The sequence below is a fragment of the Indicator indicator genome, chromosome 2, assembly GCF_027791375.1.
Source record: "Indicator indicator isolate 239-I01 chromosome 2, UM_Iind_1.1, whole genome shotgun sequence".
Classification (NCBI taxonomy): domain Eukaryota; kingdom Metazoa; phylum Chordata; class Aves; order Piciformes; family Indicatoridae; genus Indicator; species Indicator indicator.
The window spans coordinates 6,565,427-6,587,590 of record NC_072011.1 but is presented as its reverse complement, the minus strand read 5'-3'; positions in this window follow the sequence as shown (position 1 = coordinate 6,587,590).

Sequence of the window (22,164 nt, the reverse complement as noted above, 5' to 3'; positions counted from 1 at the left end):
ATTCTCCTCCCATTCTGGTATTAGCTCAGAAATGCAGAAGCAAAGAGGTGCTAGTAGCAGACTCCATGGTGGACCTGCTTCTGAAAGCCCTCTCCTTCCCTTTCCCCATGCTTGATCTGCAACAGGCTGAATCCAGTGGCATTCAAATGTGCTGCAAACTCCATCTCTGCTCATCCTAGTATTCAAGGAGACCAGAGAACTGCAAGGAAGAGTATGTAGCAGAAAAAAATTGAAATTGCCCTTTTTGTTGCTAGAAGACCACTCAGGTGGATGTGGAACAATCGAGATTTTTATGCAAAAAAAAGAGCATTTAGATATTCTTTTTCTTTGTAGAAGAAACCAATGAAAGTTTTCAGACTTTATCACTGAATGTCATGCTAGTCCAATAAAACCCAATATTTTAAAGGTCCCTTGCAATCCAATTCATTCTATGATTTTGAAAAATCATTAGATCTTCAGTGTAGAAAGAACCAGCTTTCCAGAAAGGTGAAGTATGAACATGCTGCTCCTCTAAATCAGTCATGTAAGCTAGTCATAAACTGGAAGTCTCTTGATTCTCTGTCTGATGGTGTTTTGTAGCATTCAGAATGAAGTTCAGACAGTAAGACTCATCAATTTAAGAAGGACATTGAGATACTTGAACGAGTCCAGAGAAGGGCAATGAGGCTGGGGAGAGGTCTGGAGCACAGCCCTGTGAGGAGAGGCTGAGGGAGCTGGGGGTGTTTAGCCTGGAGAAGAGGAGGCTCAGGGAAGACCTTATTGCTGTCTACAACTACCTGAAAGGAGGTTGTAGACAAGTGGGGGTTGGCCTCTTCTCCCAGGGAACCAATGACAGAACAAGAGGACACAGTCTCAAGCTGTGCCAGGGGAAGTTTAGGCTTGAGGTGAGGAGAAAGTTCTTCACAGAAAGAGTAATTGGCTATTGGAATGTGCTGCCCAGGGAGATGGTGGAGTCACCATCCCTGGAGGTGTTGAAAAAAAAGATTGAATGTGGCACTTGGAGCCATGGTTTAGTTGTCAGGAGGTATTAGGTAATATGTTGGACTTGATGATCTCTGAGGTCTTTTCTAACCTGGTTTATTCTGTGATAGCAACAATTTACAGAGATCCACAAGGATGAGCAGATCTCCCCTGTGAAGAGAGACTGAGAGCCCTGGGGCTGTTTAGTCTTGAGAAGAGAAGACAGAGAGGATATCTCATCAATGTCTATCAATATCTGAGGGGTGGGTGTCAAGTGGAGGGGGCCAAGCTCATTTCAGTGGTGCACAGTAATAAGACAAGAAACAATGGATACAAACTTGAACGTAGAAGATTTCACCTCAACATGAAGAGAAACTTCTTTCCAGTGAGGGTGACAGAGCCCTGGAATAGGCTGCCCAGAGAGGTTGTGGAGTCTTCTTCTCTGGAGATTTTCAAAACTCACCTGGATGCATTCCTGTGTGGACAACCCTAAGTGATCCTGATTTGGCAGGGGGGCTGGACTCGATCATCTCTGGAGGTCCCTTCCAAACTCTAATGTTCTATGATTCTATGACTCCAAGACATTGGTTCATTTGTAGTCATTTCCTCCAAAACAAAAGTAACTGATTGCCCTAATTGTACCTTTTTCTCCAAAAAATGGTTATGAAAAGGGAGAATTCTGAGCCTAGATCTGAGATATCTTGTTTATATGATAAAAACAATGTCTGTGGATTTGTGTTGGCTTGGAAACAAGCGTTGGCATGAGAACTTTTTCCCATACAACTACTTCTTTATTTTGAGATTATTTTTAAACAACCACAGCATTCATTCTCTATCCAAGGATAAGACAAACATCACCCCAATTTTTTTTCTGAGTGATGTCTGTCTTAGTAGATCTTTACAGGGTATTTCTTAGACAAAGCTGATTATCTATTTCCAGTAAATGACCAACAGAAAGGAGCAGACTGATAATTTGGAAAACTAAGGATGTTTGATTCATCTCAATTTGATAAAGTCTCAATATTTATACTTTTATTTCATAATTGTGTATTATCTCTACATCTCTATCAGTTTCCCACACTGCTGGCTTTTATGCAAGCCTCCTAAACCCCAGGCCCTTCCATAACTCTGATTCCCCTGGCAGACTCCCTAATGAGATGTATAAGCTATCTGAATTTCTTTTTCGACTTTTAATTCTTGAACTGCCAGCAGGGTAAAATCCTTATGCTTTGAGCCCCTCTTAAAGCATAGAATCATAGGATCATAGGATCATAGCGTCACAGAATCATAGAATCATAGCATCATAGCATCATAGAATCATAGCATCATAACATCATAGCATCATAGCATCATAGCATCATGGCATCATAGAATCATAGAATCATAGAATCATAGCATTATATAATCATAGCATCATAGCATCATAGCATCATAGAATCATAGCATCATAGAATCATAGCATCATAGAATCATAAAATCATAGCATCATAGAATCATAGTATCATAGAATCATAGAATCATAGAATCATGCATCATAGAATCATAGAATCATAGCATCATAGAATCATAGAATCATAGCATCATAGTGTCATAGTATCATAGCATCATAGAATCATAGCATCATAGTGTCATAGAATCATAGCATCATAGAATCATAGTATCATAGAATCATAGAATCATAGAATCATAGCATCATAGAATCATAGAATCATAGCATCATAGAATCATAGAATCATAGCATCATAGTGTCATAGTATCATAGCATCATAGAATCATAGCATCATAGTGTCATAGTATCATAGCATCATAGAATCATAGCATCATAGTGTCATAGTATCATAGCATCATAGAATCATAGAATCATAGCATCATAGAATCATAGCATCATAGCATCATAGAATCATAGCATCATAGTGTCATAGAATCATAGCATCATAGAATCATAGCATCATAGTGTCATAGTATCATAGCATAATAGAATCATAGAATCATAGCATCATAGAATCATAGCATCATAGCATCATAGAATCATAGTATCATAGAATCATAGTATCATAGAATCATAGAATCATAGAATCATGCATCATAGAATCATAGAATCATAGCATCATAGAATCATAGAATCATAGCATCATAGTGTAATAGTATCATAGCATCATAGAATCATAGCATCATAGTGTCATAGTATCATAGCATCATAGAATCATAGCATCATAGAATCATAGCATCATAGAATCATAGAATCATAGTATCATAGAATCATAGAATCATAGAATCATGCATCATAGAATCATAGAATCATAGCATCATAGAATCATAGAATCATAGCATCATAGCATCATAGAATCATAGCATCATAGTGTCATAGAATCATAGCATCATAGAATCATAGCATCATAGTGTCATAGTATCATAGCATCATAGAATCATAGCATCATAGTGTCATAGTATCATAGCATCATAGAATCATAGCATCATAGTGTCATAGTATCATAGCATCATAGAATCATAGAATCATAGCATCATAGAATCATAGCATCATAGCATCATAGAATCATAGCATCATAGTGTCATAGAATCATAGCATCATAGAATCATAGCATCATAGTGTCATAGAATCATAGCATCATAGAATCATAGCATCATAGTGTCATAGTATCATAGCATCATAGAATCATAGAATCATAGCATCATAGTGTCATAGAATCATAGCATCATAGAATCATAGCATCATAGTGTCATAGAATCATAGCATCATAGAATCATAGCATCATAGTATCATAGTATCATAGCATCATAGAATCATAGAATCATAGCATCATAGAATCATAGCATCATAGCATCATAGAATCATAGTATCATAGAATCATAGTATCATAGAATCATAGAATCATAGAATCATGCATCATAGAATCATAGAATCATAGCATCATAGAATCATAGAATCATAGCATCATAGTGTAATAGTATCATAGCATCATAGAATCATAGCATCATAGTGTCATAGTATCATAGCATCATAGAATCATAGCATCATAGAATCATAGCATCATAGAATCATAGAATCATAGTATCATAGAATCATAGAATCATAGAATCATGCATCATAGAATCATAGAATCATAGCATCATAGAATCATAGAATCATAGCATCATAGAATCATAGTATCATAGAATCATAGAATCATAGAATCATAGCATCATAGCATCATAGAACCATAGCATCATAGTGTCATAGAATCATAGCGTCATAGAATCATAGCATCATAGTGTCATAGTATCATAGCATCATAGAATCATAGCATCATAGCATCATAGAATCATAGCATCATAGTGTCATAGAATCATAGCATCATAGAATCATAGCATCATAGTGTCATAGAATCATAGCATCATAGAATCATAGCATCATAGTGTCATAGTATCATAGCATCATAGAATCATAGAATCATAGCATCATAGAATCATAGCATCATAGCATCATAGAATCATAGTATCATAGAATCATAGTATCATAGAATCATAGAATCATAGAATCATGCATCATAGAATCATAGAATCATAGCATCATAGAATCATAGAATCATAGCATCATAGTGTAATAGTATCATAGCATCATAGAATCATAGCATCATAGTGTCATAGTATCATAGCATCATAGAATCATAGCATCATAGAATCATAGCATCATAGAATCATAGAATCATAGTATCATAGAATCATAGAATCATAGAATCATGCATCATAGAATCATAGAATCATAGCATCATAGAATCATAGAATCATAGCATCATAGCATCATAGAATCATAGCATCATAGTGTCATAGAATCATAGCATCATAGAATCATAGCATCATAGTGTCATAGTATCATAGCATCATAGAATCATAGCATCATAGCGTCATAGTATCATAGCATCATAGAATCATAGAATCATAGCATCATAGAATCATAGCATCATAGCATCATAGAATCATAGCATCATAGTGTCATAGAATCATAGCATCATAGAATCATAGCATCATAGCGTCATAGTATCATAGCATCATAGAATCATAGAATCATAGCATCATAGAATCATAGCATCATAGCATCATAGAATCATAGCATCATAGTGTCATAGAATCATAGCATCATAGAATCATAGCATCATAGTGTCATAGAATCATAGCATCATAGAATCATAGCATCATAGTGTCATAGTATCATAGCATCATAGAATCATAGAATCATAGCATCATAGAATCATAGCATCATAGCATCATAGAATCATAGTATCATAGAATCATAGTATCATAGAATCATAGAATCATAGAATCATGCATCATAGAATCATAGAATCATAGCATCATAGAATCATAGAATCATAGCATCATAGTGTAATAGTATCATAGCATCATAGAATCATAGCATCATAGTGTCATAGTATCATAGCATCATAGTATCATAGCATCATAGAATCATAGCATCATAGAATCGTAGAATCGTAGAATCATAGAATCATAGAATCATAGAGTCATAGAATCATAACATCATAGCATCACAGAATCATAGCATCATAGCATCATAAAATCATAGTATCATAGAATCATAGAATCATAGCATCATAGTATCATAGAATCATAGCATCATAGAATCATAGCATCATAGCATCATAGAATCATAGTATCATAGAATCATAGAATCATAGCATCATAGTATCATAGAATCATAGCATCATAGAATCATACCATCATAGCATCATAGAATCATAGTATCATAGAATCATAGAATCATAGAGTCATGGCATCATAGAATCATAGAATCATAGCATCATAGTATCATAGAATCATAGCATCATGGCATCATAGAATCATAGAATCATAGCATCATAGAATCATAGAATCATAGCATCATAGCATCATAGATCATAGTATCATAGAATCATAGAATCATGGCATCATAGAATCATAGAATCATAGCATCATAGTATAGCATCATAGAATCATAGCATCATAGAATCGTAGCATCATAGAATCATAGCATCATAGCATCATAGAATCATGGCATCATAGCATCATAGAATCATAGAATCATAGTATCATAGTATCATAGAATCATAGAAACATATCATCATAGAATCATAGAATCATAGCATCATGGAATTATAGAATCATAGAATGGGCTGGGCTGGAAAGGACCTCCAAAGGTCATCTAGTCCAACACTTAAGTCCCCCTTCCCCTTCCCCACAGTCAACAGGGGCATCCTCAACTAGATCAGGTTGCCCAGGACCTTGTCAAGCCTCACCTTGAATATCTCCAGGGAAGGAATCTCAACCACCTCCCTGGGCAATCTGTTCCGGTGTTCCACCACCCTCATACTAAAGAACTTGCTCCTAACATCCAATCTAAATCATCTGTTCTCTGATTTGAAGCCATTGCCCCTTGTCCCATCACCACAGGCCTTTGTAAACAGGCTTTCTCCATCCTTCTTGCAGGCCCCCTTTGGGTACTGAAAGGTTGCTATTAGGTTTCCCCAGGGCCTCCTCTTCTCCAGGCTGAACACCCCCAGCTTCCTCAGCCTGTCCTCGTAGCAGAGCTGCTCCAACCACCTGATCATTTTCATGGCTCTCCTCTGACCTACTTCATCAGGTCCCTGTCCTTCCTATATAGAGGGCTTCAGACCTGGGCACATTACTCCAGATGAGGTCTCACCAGAGCATCTGAGAGGCATGCACAGAGTAAAAATTATTTTTTTTTTCCATCCAATCTTGACTCAGACTTAGATATTCTCCCCAGCATCATATAGGAAGCTTTTGAGAGAGCCTTCACTCAATTCTGTTTCCCAGCCAGCCTGTTGAACTTTCCATGTCTCTGGCCATAGCTTTCACCTTTGGGAGAGCCTCACACAAAACTTTCTTCTTTCTGAGGAAACATACTTCTTTCCCTTGATCTCTACAGTTGCCTCTTGTAAGAAAAACTTTTGGTCAAAGTAAAAGAACTGGTAGGGGTATAAAGCTGCTGTCTGGGGTTTGTCTTGCTGCTCATGGGCACTTGAGCCTTTTTTATTTTCTGCAGTCATACACTCCACCTCCCTTTGGAAGGGAAGACAGAGTTTTTCCTCTAGCAGCACTGCTTTTAGCCATGAGCTTAGATCACTCCATAATGCAAACTGTAATTCTCCTTGGCAGTTACTTCCCCTTGCAGTGCTCACCTTCTTGGCCATACAGGAGTCAGAAATGGAGGAGCCACTGGAGCATTATGCATGTGTCCTCCTCTCAGCTCAAAAACACAAAAAAAAAGACCCACACTTAAGATAAAGTGCTTTCAACACGACCTGCAATGAGAACATGAGAGGCCAAACTTTGCATGATTACAGTGGTGAAATGCCACAGATCTCAGTAGAATAACTGAATTTAAATGTGTGCTTGTGCAACTACACTGGCCCATGACCTCCTCAACCAAAAGCTGGCTGGTGACCTCTATCCCATCACCCAAAAAAAACACATTAGAGGACGTAGTTCCTAGTTTTGCTTTGGGAATGAGAAGATAAAACACTTTCCTGTCACCATGGAAATATGCAGCAAAACACAGTTAGAAGCTAAGAAAGTTAACAAAACTCAGATTGCTGAACTAGGGAGTCTTTACAGCATTTTTCAACACAATGACAATTTTTTTTTCTACTCCTTTGATAAAAATGTGTACATTTGATAAATAATGGCCTTAATAATGTGTACAAAAGTCTTCATTAATTTTTCCAAATGGTCACTGGAATTGGTTCAGACTGTCAGCATTTAAAGCACTTGAACAAAGTACAGACAGTTGTAGAACCACTCACATCTGCTGGTTTGCCATATAGAATTAAAAATACCTTCCAGTGCAGCCCACAAGCATGACTCCAGAAAGGAAATCTGGGAAATGCTGAATGGGGGTGGGAGGCAAACGTTGTGATGGCCTATGAGCTGGACTGCTCTCAGGCTGCACAGAAATCAGGTCCGGGAGTCCCATCCACCCAACAAAACCATCTCAAAGAATCATAGAATGATTTGAGCAGAAGGGACCTCCTAAAGTCATCTAGTCCACCCACCCTGCAATGAGCATGGACATCCTCCATTAGATCAGGTTGCCCAGAGTCCCATAGAGCCTAACCTTGAATATCTCCAAGGATGGGGCCTCAACTACCTCCCTGGCTAACCTGTTCCAGTGTTCCACTACCCTCATGGTAAAGAACTTCATCCTCATGTCCAAACTAAATCTCTTCTTCTGTAATTTCTAACCATTGCCTCTTGTCCTGTCACTACAGACCTTTGTAAACAGTCCCTTTCCAGCCTTCTTGTAGGTCCCTTTCAGCTAATTGGAAGCTGCTATTAGGTCTTCCCAGAGTCTTCTTCAGGCTGAACAACCCCAGCTCCCTCAGCCTGTCCTTGTAGGAGAGGTGTTCCAGTCCCTTGATCATTTTCATGGCCCTCCTCTGTACCAGCACCACCAAGTCCATGTCCTTCTTGTGTTGACAACACCACAGCTGGACACCAGTGAGGTCTTACCAGAGCAAAGTTTCCTTTGTTCATACTATGCCCTTTTCTAGATGCATTGCAGAGGGATGAGCATGACTGCATGGAAGATGAATCACTTTTACACTCAGCCAATAAAGCAGAAAATGTGAATGAAACAACCCTTTTAATAACTTTGGCTTGTTCTGCAGGGGGATTTTTCCCATCAAGTCTCACCTTGAGACATATAAGGCCGAACTTAGTGGGACCCTGAGAAACCTATCTAGTTGGAGATGTCCCTGCTCACTGCAGAGGGCTTGGACAAGATGACTTTTGAGGGATCCTTCCAACCCGATGTGTTCTACGATTTAAAAATCAGGAGTGAAGCATCAGGTTTGGCATTCAGCTGGGAACCAGAAACATATGGAACAGGGCACATGGATGATGTGCTCCTGGCAACCCAAAGTGGACCATTTGATTTCTGAGCCATTTGCAGCCTCGCTCTAAGGTCTGCAATTTCATTACTTAGCAATCTCAGTGATTCATTTGCAGTCCATAACTATGTGGCTCTCTACAGGTAGGTCAAAGCCAATGGGCTGAAACAAGTTCCTCTGCCAGTATGTGCTAGTTTAACACAACCTTCCCCCTGCAACACAGAAGTGAGGGACAAGTAACACACAAACAACTCTGGGTTCAGATAAAGAGCTGTCTATAAATATCTGAGGGGTGGGTGCCAAGTGGAGGGGGCCAAGCTCTTTTCAGTGGTAAACTGGAACAACAGGTACAAGCTTGAACATAGAAGATTTCACCTCAGCATGGGGAGAAACTTTACAGTGAAGGTGACAAAGCACTGGAACAGGCTGCCTGGGGGTTGTGCAATCTCCTTCTCTGAAGACTTTCAAAACCAGCCTGGATACATTCCTGTGCAGACTACACTAAGTGATGCTGCTTTGGTAGGGGGGTTGGACTCGATCTCTGGAGGTCTCTTCCAGCCTCTAATCATAGAATCATAGAATCATAGAATCATCGAATCAGTCAGGGTTGGAAGGGACCACAAGGATCAGCCAGTTCCAACCTCCCTGCCATGGGCAGGGAAACCTCACACTACATCAGGCTGGCCAGAGCCTCATCCAGCCTGGCTGCAAACACCTCCAGGGATGGGGCCTCAACCACCTCCCTGGACAACCCATTCCAGGCTCTCACCACCACTCTCATGGTGAAGAACTTCTTCCTCACGTCCAGCCTGAATCTCCCCACTTCCAGCTTTGTTCCATTCCCCCTAGTCCTATCACTACCACTAATGTTCTGTGATACTGTGATAAGCTGAATAAATGAGATGATAATAATAGTATGCACAATTATCTTAGCCTGTTTGCAGAAAAAGCATAGCATCCAGCAGCAGCAGCAGGCAGAAGCAAGTGAGCTAAAAAGCCAAGCCCCAGCACTATCATTTTGAAGCTGACATAAGGAAGATGGTTCTGAATAACAGCAACAAATCTGAATTCAACCCATGACAGAGGCAAGCAGGAAGGGCACCAAGACTATGGGACCGTGGAGAGCTGTCCCTTTGATGCACTGGGACACCAGTGTTAGAGACACCTGCATTCCTAACTTCTGTCTGACTTCTGTGCGAGTTAAGAAGCCTAAATAACCACATGGATCTGGGACAAATGTCTCTGAAGTGTTTCATCTGCTCAGAGCAACTATCCCTTGTTAGCCCAACATTAATTCTGGGGGATGGGTTTCTGGTGCATGTACCATAATAATTGAAAAGATCACATGCCAGTGAAGATTCACAGAGGTATTACCTGTGGGCCAGGGTGAAACCAGCCAACAGTGCTCCCTGTAATCTCCCAGAGCACCGCACACCTCATAATGACATCAAGTTACACCTGAGAATAGAATAGCAGGAAGGAATTGGTAAGGCTTAAATCTGACTTTCCACAGATGGTTCTGCAATTTAAGCCTGGACCACAAGCATAAACTTGCTTGGAAAGCACCTCAGCTCAAGCTGGATAGCTGAGAAGAACAAAGAGAGATGCTGAAAAGCAAAGCAGAGCCCTTTGCTGAAGTGTTTCCACACAAGGCAGAGCTAGACATTGCTATCTCTTTTTAGCCTTCTCACAGTGTGATGTAAATCATACAGCAATACTCCAGGATAAAAACCAGTGGATTGTGGCACATACTATGCATTGTATAGCCACATGTTAGCAACCTGTTCCAGTGTCTCACCACCTTCATGGTGAAGAATTTCTTCCTAACATCCAATCTAACCCACTTCTAGTTTTGCTCCTTCCTTGAAAGTGAATTGAAGGATTTAATTTAAATTACCAGTTGAAGGTTGGTCCCATATTCTGTGATCTCAGGGGATAAACTTCAAGTGACCTTCCTTTGCAGAGGAACATCAAATTAACAAATTGACCAAACACAAGCCCATGGTACCCAATGGAGTACACACACAGGTGCTGAGAGGGCCACTCTTGATCGTTGTTGACAGATTATAGCAAATGGGAGAGGCTTTGGGGGAATGGAATAAAATATATGACACTGCCATCTTCTAGAATGGCAATAAAGAGGATCTGGGGAGTGAGGCCAGTCAGCCTTACCTGTATCTCAGGGGAAAGGATGAAGCAAATAATCCTGGAATCATTTCCAAAGATATTAAGGACAAAAAGGTTACTGGGAAGAGTCAGTGTAGATACACAATGGACAAAAAATGCTTGACATTCTGATGGTCTTCTGTGATGATTTGACTAGTTTGATGGATGAGGAGAGAGCAGTGAATGTTACTTGATTGAACAAAAAGATTTTTGGCACTATTTTTCATAATATCCTTGCTGGCAGGAGGGATGAAGCAAAGCCTGTTAAAGTAGACAGAGAGTTGGATTGAAAACTGTCTTAACTGACTAGTTCAGGGTGCTGGTAAACAGTGGCACAGAGTCTGGTTGGAGACCACTCACTAGTGGTGTACACTAAGGGCTGATGCTGGGGCCATTAATAGATGGGGAGAGTCTAAGAGAGCTAACACTGTTCAGCATGGACATTGATATCACTTAGATGGGGAGAGTCTAAGAGAGCTAACACTGTTCAGCATGGACATTAACATCACTTAGATGGGGAGAGTCTAAGAGAGCTAACACTGTTCAGCATGGACATTAACATCACTTAGATGGGGAGAGTCTAAGAGAGCTAACACTGTTCAGCATGGACATTAACATCACTTAGATGGGGAGAGTCTAAGAGAGCTAACACTGTTCAGCATGGACATTAACATCACTTAGATGGGGAGAGTCTAAGAGAGCTAACACTGTTCAGCATGGACATTAACATCACTTAGATGCGGAGACTCTAAGAGAGCTAACACTCTTCAGCATGGACATTAACATCACTTAGATGGGGAGACTCTAAGAGAGCTAACACTGTTCAGCATGGACATTAACATCACTTAGATGGGGAGAGTCTAAGAGAGCTAACACTGTTCAGCATGGACATTAACATCACTTTACAGACTACGCAAAGTTATTGGCCCTATGTTAATGTCCTTCTGTCAACCTTCTGATGAATGCTGGAAAACCACAACATCGCAGCATGTGAAATATGAAAGTATTATGTAGACTAAGTAGACTACAATGAAGACAATCATTGTTGAAAAAAACAACACAATGTCAGGATTTGGGGAGAGGGAGGGGGAGCTGGTTGGTCCTAGGGGATACAGGACTTCCCACTTTCTGTGTTAATCTAAGCCCATCTGTTTCATGACCTATTACTTCTGGGCATTATCATTCCCATGAACACATAATGATGTCTGCATGACTTCAGCTTCAGACAGGAGGGCCATAAGGGTGGGGAGGCTTGTTTTGTTTCCTAGTTTTAGGTGGAGGGGGCCGCTAACTCCAGCTGAAGGAATTGATCCCTCGCTGGTTTAAGACTCTAAGAACTAGCTGTTCTGATCAGCACATAGCTCTGAGTGCAGTCATAGCTGGGTTAAACCATCTCCCTTCTCACTTAAACACATAACCTGAAGCACTGAGAGAGTTGGTATGAGGTATTTTTCCACTATAACCCAAGTTGTCTTTCAAGCTGATTTATATGATAGATATTTTTCAGAATGGCTGAACAACCTTTCATTTAACTTTTTCATCCTGTGAGAAACTGAGGTCTTATAACCATAATTTATTCACTGGCCAGGAATTCGCAAGCCTGGTGTATTTCAGAAAACAAATTTTAAAAATAAAATTAAATTAAATTAAAAAGTAAATTAAGAAGTAAACCAAAATAAAACATAAACAAATAAAAGACAATAAAATAAAAAGTAAAATAAAATACAATAAAATACACCAAATTAAATAAAATTTATAATAAACTTATATATAATATGTATAATAAATCAATATATAATAAAAATGTATATAATAAATTTATATATCATTTATAATAAAAATAGATGCAATAAATTATAAAATAAATAAATTAAATTAAAATAAAAATAAATAAAAAATCAATTAAATTAAATTTAAAATACATTAAAATCAAATTAAGTTAAATTAAAGGTAAAATAAATTAAAATCAAATTTGAAAAAGTTAAATTAAATAAAAACTAAATTAAATTAAAAATAAATTAAATTCAGTAAAAATTAAATCTAAAATAAATTCAATTAAACTAAAATTAAATTAAAAATTAAATTAAACTTCATTTAATTTAAAAATAAATTAAATTCAATAAAAATTAAATTTTAAATTAAATTAAATTAAAACAAAATTGAATAAAATAAAATTTAAATTAAAATATGTTAATTAAATTAAATTAAATTAAATTAATAGAAATAAAATTTTAAAATAAATTTTAAAAATAAAATAAAAATAAAATTTAAAAGTATAATAGAATAGAATAGAATGTAATATAATAGAATAGAATAGTATAGAATAGAATAGAATGTAATATAATATAATATAATATAATATAATATAATATAATATAATATAATATAATATGATATGATATGATATGATATGATATGATATGATATGATATGATATAATATAATATAATATAATATAATATAATATAATATAATAATATAATATAATATAATATAATATAATATAATATAATATAATATAATATAATATAATATAATATAATATAATATAATATAATATAATATAATATAATATAATATAATATAATAAATCCTGACACACTGAATGGATTTTAGAATCAGAAAATGGCTAATGATACTTTGAGGTACTGTCTTTTGTGGTCCACATGTTGTATTTTTAAAAATATTTTCTCTACTAGCAAAAGAATCCCAGCCCAGTTTCCACAATCTCCCAGGCTCATTTTGCATTGTTTGGGGCAAAATGGAGAAATAAGCCTTGCAGGAGAAAAGCAGTGGCGTTAAAAACAGGAGCAAAAGTCACTCGCAAGACCTGCTTGAAGTAATCCCAGTGTCAGGATGGAAAAATGCTCCGTTTTCTGAACACTAGCTCTGAAAATCTAAGGGGAGGAAAATTATGCATCGGTATATTTATTACCATCCCATGTGAGAATATGCTGTCATTACCCAACAGATAAGTATTTGGTGTGAACATGAAGCCTGTATGCAATCCAACAGTGTGTTTTGCTGGAGCAAGAATCTGACACTTATGCTTTATAAGGAGAAACAGAAATGCAGCTTTCCCTGCTCCTTGGGGAAAAAAAAAAAAAAAAAAAAGATGGTCACATCACTGTGTGAACAGATATCTGCTAAGTAGAACCATACCTTCGTTCATACCTCTCCCACCCACCAAGAGAAAAACTAACAACAAGCTTTTCCCAAATACCGAGCCTCTTGTAGCTACTTGAGTCTGATTAATCTCCAGTCCTGGGAAAAAGTTCGCTTTTAAGATGGGGTGCATCAAGAAAAGTGTGTCCAGTAGGTCTAGGGAGGTTCTCCTCCCCCTCTACTCTGCCCTGCTATCATCATTCATGGTAGGACCTTCATGTTCATTGCAATTGATGCTAAACTGCATTACTTGTTGCATTTTTGAGGCATGCTGTGAGCCTGCACACTTCTGGGCTCCCCAGTTCAAGAGAGACAGGGATCTGCTGGAGAGAGTCCAACGGAGAGCCACAAGGATCATCACTGCACTTGAGCATCTCCCCTATGAAGAGAGACTGAGAGCCCTGGGGCTGTTTAGTCTTGAGAAGACTGAGAGGGATTCTGATCAATGTGTATAAATATCTGAGGCATGGGTGTCAAGTGGAGGGAGCCAAGCTCTCTTCGGTGGTGCACAGTAATAAGACAAGGAGCAGTGGATACAAACTTGAACATAGAAGGTTTCATCTCAACATGAGGAGAAACTTCTCTACAGTGAGGGTGACAGAGCACTGGAACAGGCTGCCCAGGGAGGTTGTGGAGTCTCCTTCGGTGTAGACTTTCAAAACTCACCTGGATGCATTCCTGTGTGGACTACCCTAGGTGATGCTTTTGGCAGGGAGGTTGGACTCAATGATCTCTGGAGGTCCCTTCCAACCTCTACCATTCTGTGATTCTATTTAGCTTAATGGATAAAGTTTTTCCTGAGTACAACATTTCAGTGATTTTGCATAGGAAATGTAAACATTGAAGAGAAGACAAATGGTTGGGTGAGAGATATCACCTAGCTGACACATGGGCTTCACAAAAAATGATGGCAGTAATGGAGAGAAATTAGCCTGTGTCACAGGGAACAATTATTGTTGTCCATTTACATAATACCATCATCTTGCTGGATTTCTTTTCTACCCTCTTGGTAGTGGCAAGGCAAGTGACTAATATATTTAGTGTTATGAGAACTCCACAAGGCAATGATGTCACATTACTCAATTCGTCTCCTGTGTCCTCCAAGGAGTCAAAGGTCTCGTGTACACTCAAAGGAAAATCAAGTGACTTAGTCTAAAATGAAGCTGCTTTCCAACATAAACAAAACCAAAGATCCAGATTTTTTTTTTTTTTCAGTTCTGACAAACTAATTTGAAACTTAACAGTTAGGGCCTCACTTTGAAACAGTAAATTTTTATTTTCTTCTTTTTTTTTTTTTCTGTTAAGTAAAAGAATAGTGCCAAATGCTGTCAGAGCGTGAAACTTACTGGTATGAGATTCCTCTGTTAGATGAAGTTTCCTACACTGATCTTATGCTGCCAACAACTAAAATACCTTTTAATGTGTTCTGGCTTCTAATGTATTGCACTGCCTGCTTCCCATATGTTTACCATTATCCATAGGCTCATCAGTCCCCTTTATTTTCAGTGGAGGCAGTTGTGGAAGGAGGCCAGATTGTGCAGCAACACAGTTCCGGTAGTGAAATTAACAACTGCACAATATTCCCAGAGAAGTAGTCCTGTTCACTTCTGGCCATAAGCCTGTTTCTGACACACAAAGAAATGTCCATAGGAAAGGAGCTGTGTGTGTGTTTGTATGCATGTTTGTAAGAGCATGGCTGTGCAGTGTCACATACATGACACATCACAGAACCCGCTTCGTGTGCAGCTCAGATCCTCACCAGGTTGGATAACCATTGGTGATTCCATTTATTTTACAGCATGAGAAATCAAGGTACTGAGGTGTGAGGGTGCCAAGTAACTTTCCCAGAGTCCTGCCACGGGTGTGAGCCAAGCCAGAAGCAGAGCATAAGATTGCAGCTCTGGAGCATCCTGTTCCTGGTGGCAATAATGGCTGAAGGTGTTTCTGCACCTTACCCCAGCCCCCTGCTCTTCTCCCAGTTTCCAAGCTGAAGTACAGTGCCTCATCAGCGCAGTGCCCATGTGGTTCTACCAACATAGATGTTTGTGGGGAAAGGCCAGGAACAGGTCAGGAAAATGGCTTTAAGAAAAAAGTTGGGAGGTTTTTTTGTTGGTTGTGTTTTGGGTTTGGTTTTGGGGTTGTTTATTGGTTGGTTGGCATTTTGTTTTGTTTGTTCCGTTTCGGGTTTGGTTTCTTTTTTGGGGAGGGGGTGTGTTGTTGGGTTTTGCGGGGTTTTTTGGTTGTTTTTTGGTTGGTTTTTTGGTTGGTTTGGGGCCTTTGTTTGTATTATAATGTAGAGAATGCATTTTGTGAATCACAGAGTGCTTTAGGTTTAACTGGCCTTAAGGATCATCTGGCTCCGACACCCTTGCCATGGGGAGAGACACCTCCTACTAGAACAGGTTCCTCAAGGTCCCTGCCAAAGTAGCTTTGAAGGAGAATCAGGAAAGGGAGAGAAGACCCACAAGTTGAAAAGAAAACAGATTTAATGAAGTAGCCAAGCTGGTATCAATGTCAACACAAAGTGTACAGAGTAATACACAGCCCACAAAACCTCATAGTCTCCAGGAATGCAGTTCTCAAGAGCAGGAAAGGAGTAAGGAGGAGCCAAAGCAGAAAACCCAGGCAAGAGGCTCCCCTCTTCTTACCAAACTTCCCCCTTTATACTGAGAGTGATGCTCATGGTTTGGGATACACCTGTGAGCCAACTCCAGTCAGCAGTTCTGGCTGACTCCGAACTGCTGATGGTTTGCAGACCTTGGCTGGCCTGGGATTCTGTTCCAGCAGAAGCAGGACATCCTTCTGCATACTTTTGCTTTTTCCTCCTTAGCTTATCTGGAGAGTTGTACTCATAGTGTTGTAGGGAAAGATGATTTTAAGATGTGCTGGTTGCTTCTCTGCTGGTTGTGTGGAGCCTGGAGCACATACAGAGCAAAATGCTGCCAGTTTATGCCGTTGTGCTTGTTTTCTGAGTAACACAGTTATCATTTGGGCATTTCTTAGCTCTTCTCTGCTACTGACCTCAGAGGAGCCTGTCTCCTGCTTCCTGGCAATGCAAGGAATGCTCCTCTTGCTTTACTGTGTTCATACACAATAGTTTGTCCTGGAGTTCCTGGAGTTATGAGCATCAGGTTGACATTTCCCAGGAAATCAGCTTGGAGGATCGTGACTGGTTCCATCTGGCCTCAAAATTTAGGGGAATATTAAAGATTTTTCTTAGGGGAGTACAGCCAATTTGCTTGTTCTGCCTGCTTTTGTGGTGGGTTCTGGTTTGGTTTGGTTTTTCTTTCCTCTTTCCTTTCCAGTGCAGAAATTGGGTAATTTGACTTTATCAAACATTACACTTGTCTGTCAAACACAAACTGAACACAGAACTGCCCATTGTGAGTGAAGATCAGGTTCGTGAACATCTGACTAACATGAAAGTGTTCAAGTCCTTGGGACCCAACAGGATAGAGAGGACACAGTCTCAAGCTGTGCAAGGGGAAGTTTAGGCTTGATCTTAAAAAGAAGTTCTTCACAGAAAGAGAGATTGCCCATGGGAATAGGCTGCCCAGGGAGGTGGTGGGGTCAACATCCCTGGAGGTGTTTAAGAAAAGCCTGGATGAGGCACTTAGTGCCATGCTCTAGTTGCTTAGATAGGGTTGGGTGATCAGTTGGACTTGATGATCTTGGAGGTCTCTTCCAACCTGGCTCATTCTGTGATTCTGATTCTGTGATACACCCACAGGCCCCAAGGGAAATGGTGGATGAGGCTGCTAAAACATTCTTTATTATATTCCAAAGGTCATGGCAGTCTGGGCAAGTCCCCACTGACTGGAAAAAGGGGAACATAACCCCCATTGTCAAAAAGGGAAAGAAGGAAGAACCAGGGAACTACAGGCCAGTCAGTCTCACCTCTGTGCCTGGTAAGATCATGGAGCAGATCCTCCTGGAGGCACTGCCAAGACAGGAGAATAACAAAGAGGAGATTTGGTACAGTCAGCATGGCTTCAACAAGGGCAAATCCTGCCTGACAAACCTGGTGGCCTTCTATGAAAAGGTCACTACACTAATCAGTAAGGGGCAAACAACTGAGATCGTTTACCTGGACCTGAGCAAAGCCTTCACAACTGTCCCACACCACATCCTGGTCTTTTACTACAAACTATAGGCAAAATATAGGTTCAATAGATGGACAATTCAGTGGATAAAAAACTCCACTCTGGTGAGACTCCACCTGGAGAACTGCATCCAGTTCTGGAACCCCTGTTACAAGAAAGATATGGATGTGCTGTAGTGTGTCCAGAGAAGGGTCATGAGGATGATCAGAGGACTGGAGCTACTCTCCTATGGAGACAGACTGAGTTGGGGCTGTTCAGTCTGGAGAAGAGAAGGCTCCAAGGAAACCTTCTTGTGGCCTTCCAGTATCTGAAGGGGGCTACAAGAAAGCTGGGGAGGGACTTTTTAGGGTGTCAGGGAGTGATAGGGGTAGGGGGAATAGAACAAACCTAAAAGTGGGTAGATTCAGATTGGATGTTAGGAAGAAGTTCTTCACCATGGGAGTGGTAAGACACTGGAAGGGGTTGCCCAGGGAGGTGGTGGAAGCCTCATCCCTGGAGGTTTTTAAGGTCAGGCTGGATGTGGCTCTGAGCAACCTGATCTAGTGTGAGGTGTCCCTGCCCATGGCAGGGAGGTTGGAACTGGATGATCCTTGAGGTTCCTTCCAACCCTGACCATTCTTTGATTCTAAGTCCAAGACAAACCCCAATCCTCAAAACCACTGGACTATGATAGCCTCAACATTTGATTAAAAAGTGTATCTTTCAGTTCTTAACCATGCCTTAGAGCAAAAGAAACCACAGGATGACTCACTTTATTCTGGTGGGTGCTATGGACCATTCAAATAACTGCACATGTCTTGCTCAAAGACTGACTGACTTCAGGTTTTGAGAGATTACTGTAGACAGAGACTGTGTCATTCTGTGTGATAATGGAAACTCAAAATAAGTATCCATTTTACATATATATATATATGAATATATATTTATATAAATATATATGTTCAGCACATATTCAACAGACAGTGATTATATTTGGGGGAGTAAATATAGGTTTATATGTACATGTCTATATGAATGTATTTAAATACATAGCAGGCCAAATTCTGGTTTATTGTGGGTCTGTGTATAGAGGATGAGATCATGACATTCTTTGACAGGTGAAACCAAGCAAAGAACATTCTTATCTTCCCTGTAAGTAAGCATGGGTGAAAGATGCTCACGGGGAACAAAGAGATTAAATACCTGACAGAGTGCTCTGACATCTTTCCATCCCTCCCAGTGTCGTGTGGCTTTTAAGCATGCAAACACTGCAATCACATCAATATTCAAGATCACAGAGATGGTGGGAAAGGAAGGTGCACATGAGGCAGTGGAGATCCCATTTCATTCCTTCACATCCGTGCCACTTGTGTTACATCACTGCATCCTCTCATGCAACTTCAAGGATGTGAAATTAAAAGGACTGGGGCTTGGTGAAGGATGTGTGGAAACAGGAACAGGAGCAAACTGGAGAGGGATGGATATTATATTGTCTGCTTGGGTCCTGCTCAATCTGCATGAAGCCTGAGTGCTCCCACTGATGCAAATAATTCCTATATACTCCATCTTTTACTCTATGCTTAGAATCATACAATTGTTAGGGTTGGAAGAGACTTCAAGGATCATCTACTTCCAACCCCCATGCCGTGGGGAGGGACTCTATACACTAGATCAAGTTGCTCAGAGCCACATCCAGCCTGGCCCTAAAAATCTCCAGGGATGGGGCTTCCACCACTTCCCTGGGCAACCTGTTCCAATGTCTCACCAACCCCATGGTGAAGAATTTCTTCCTAACAACCAATCTGAATCTACCCACTTCTAGTTTTGTTCCATTCCCCCTAGTCCTATCACTACCTGGCACCCTAAAAAGTTCCTCCCCAGCTTTCTTGTAGCCCCCTTCAGATACTGGAAGGCCACAAGAAGGTCTCCTCAGAGCCTTCTCTTCTCCAAACTGAACAACCCCAACTCTCTCAGTCTGTCTACATAGAAGAGGAGCCCCAGCCCTCTGAATATCCTCGTGGCCCTTCTCTGGACATGTTCCATGTCCATATCCCTCTTGTAATAGAGGCTCCAGAACTGGACGCAGTACTCCAGGTGGGGTCTCACCAGAGTGGTGTAGAGGGGGAGAATCACCTCCCTTGACCTGCTGGCCACACTTCTTTTGATGCAGCCCAGGCTCTGATTGGCTTTCTGGGCTGCAAGTGCACACTGGTGGCTCATGTTGAGCTTCTCATCCACGAGCACCCCCAAGTCCTTTTCTTCAGGGCTGCTCTCAAGCCAGTCCCTGCCCAGCCTATATCGGTGCTTGAGGTTGCCTCAACCCAGTTGCAGTTATCAACTGAGTATTCTCAGCTCCCCAGCACCGGGAAGGAAAGTCTGAAGAAAGAAGTCTTTATCCTTCTGGGTTCTGGGAAAAAAGCAAACAAACAAAAACAAAAACAAAACCCAAACAGGTTCTTGTAGAATAAATAAAGTGGGTGGAAATTTCCTCTATCTGCTATATTTGGCCTGATCAAAGAACCTGCAGATTAAGACAGTAAATGGCATGGCAGAAATGTCAGTTGAATTCCTGAGCGCTCTGGATGCATTGCTACTATTGCACACAGTGAAGAAGCCACATGTGATGTCCTGTGAGGTGATCAGAACACTAACCAGACCTCCCAGCTGGTTTCAAATGCTCTCAGCTGGATGTGTTTGCTGGAAATGTGTCCTTTGGAGTACAGCCTCTCTTTTTCTCTTGTTGACTTGTGGTGGCACTTGTGACAAACCCTTAATTGTATAAACCTGAATTGCTGGGAAGTACAGGATTCATTTATTTTTATTTTTTTCCTCCACGTGCTGTTCCAGTGATGATGATGGCAGTGGCTTTGCACTGCCATACAGATATCAAACAGGATACAGCTGTGGTGAAGGAGAAATACTGTTTAAAAGGGAACACATATCCCTGGCATCCTTGGGGAGAGTCCCAGAGATCCTATGTGTTGTGGTTACTGCCAGAGCAACTGTCTCTTGTCTTTGTGTGGGAAGGACAACTGAAATAAGTCTGCCTTCACTGGGGAAACTCCTACACGGACAGAGTGATAGGGAACACATAAGCCTTAGGTGACAGAAGTTCTCCATTGCAGTGTTACATCTCTCTCTCTATTAGTTCTTCACCATTGAAGTGCACTGCTGGGACAGATCAATGACAAGGGGTCCAAAGCAAGCTCATCAGAGATGAGTGGTTCAGGTATTTGCTATCATCAAACAGCCATCCAGCTACATCTGCTGCAGGTTTACAAACCTTCCAAAGTAGGATGTTGCTGAATGAGACAGGCCAGGAAAACAAACTTCTCAAAACAGGCAATAGGCCAGGAACACAAAACAGAATCACCCTGAATTTCAGGGGCTGGAAGGGACCTCGAAAGATCATCCAGTTCAACTCCCATGCCAGAGCAGGATCACCTACACCAGATTACACAGGAAACCTTAATATGTATTTGATTGATGATATATGGCAACACAAGGAATGGTGCTGAGTACCCCAGTTGAATTTTTTGCCCAAGAAGGTGCTACCATATGAAAAATGTACATAGATATGGCTTTTATGTCAGCACATGTTGATCACAAAACTGATCAAAATTATTTCCTGTGCTAAGCAACAGGCAGAAGAGCCAAAGCAGACCAAAATTACTGAGATGTTTGTTTCTGTTCTTTACACTGAACTTAGTTTTTCTTTGAGGCTGACAGATAAACAACAGTCATGTTTATGGCACAAATCCAGCTCCACTGCAAACTTTTCAAGACATTATATTATATTACATCTCAGGACATTGTCATCTGTTTCACTAGATCACAGGATCACAGGATGTCATGGGTCAGAAGGGACCCAAGGAGATCATCAAGTC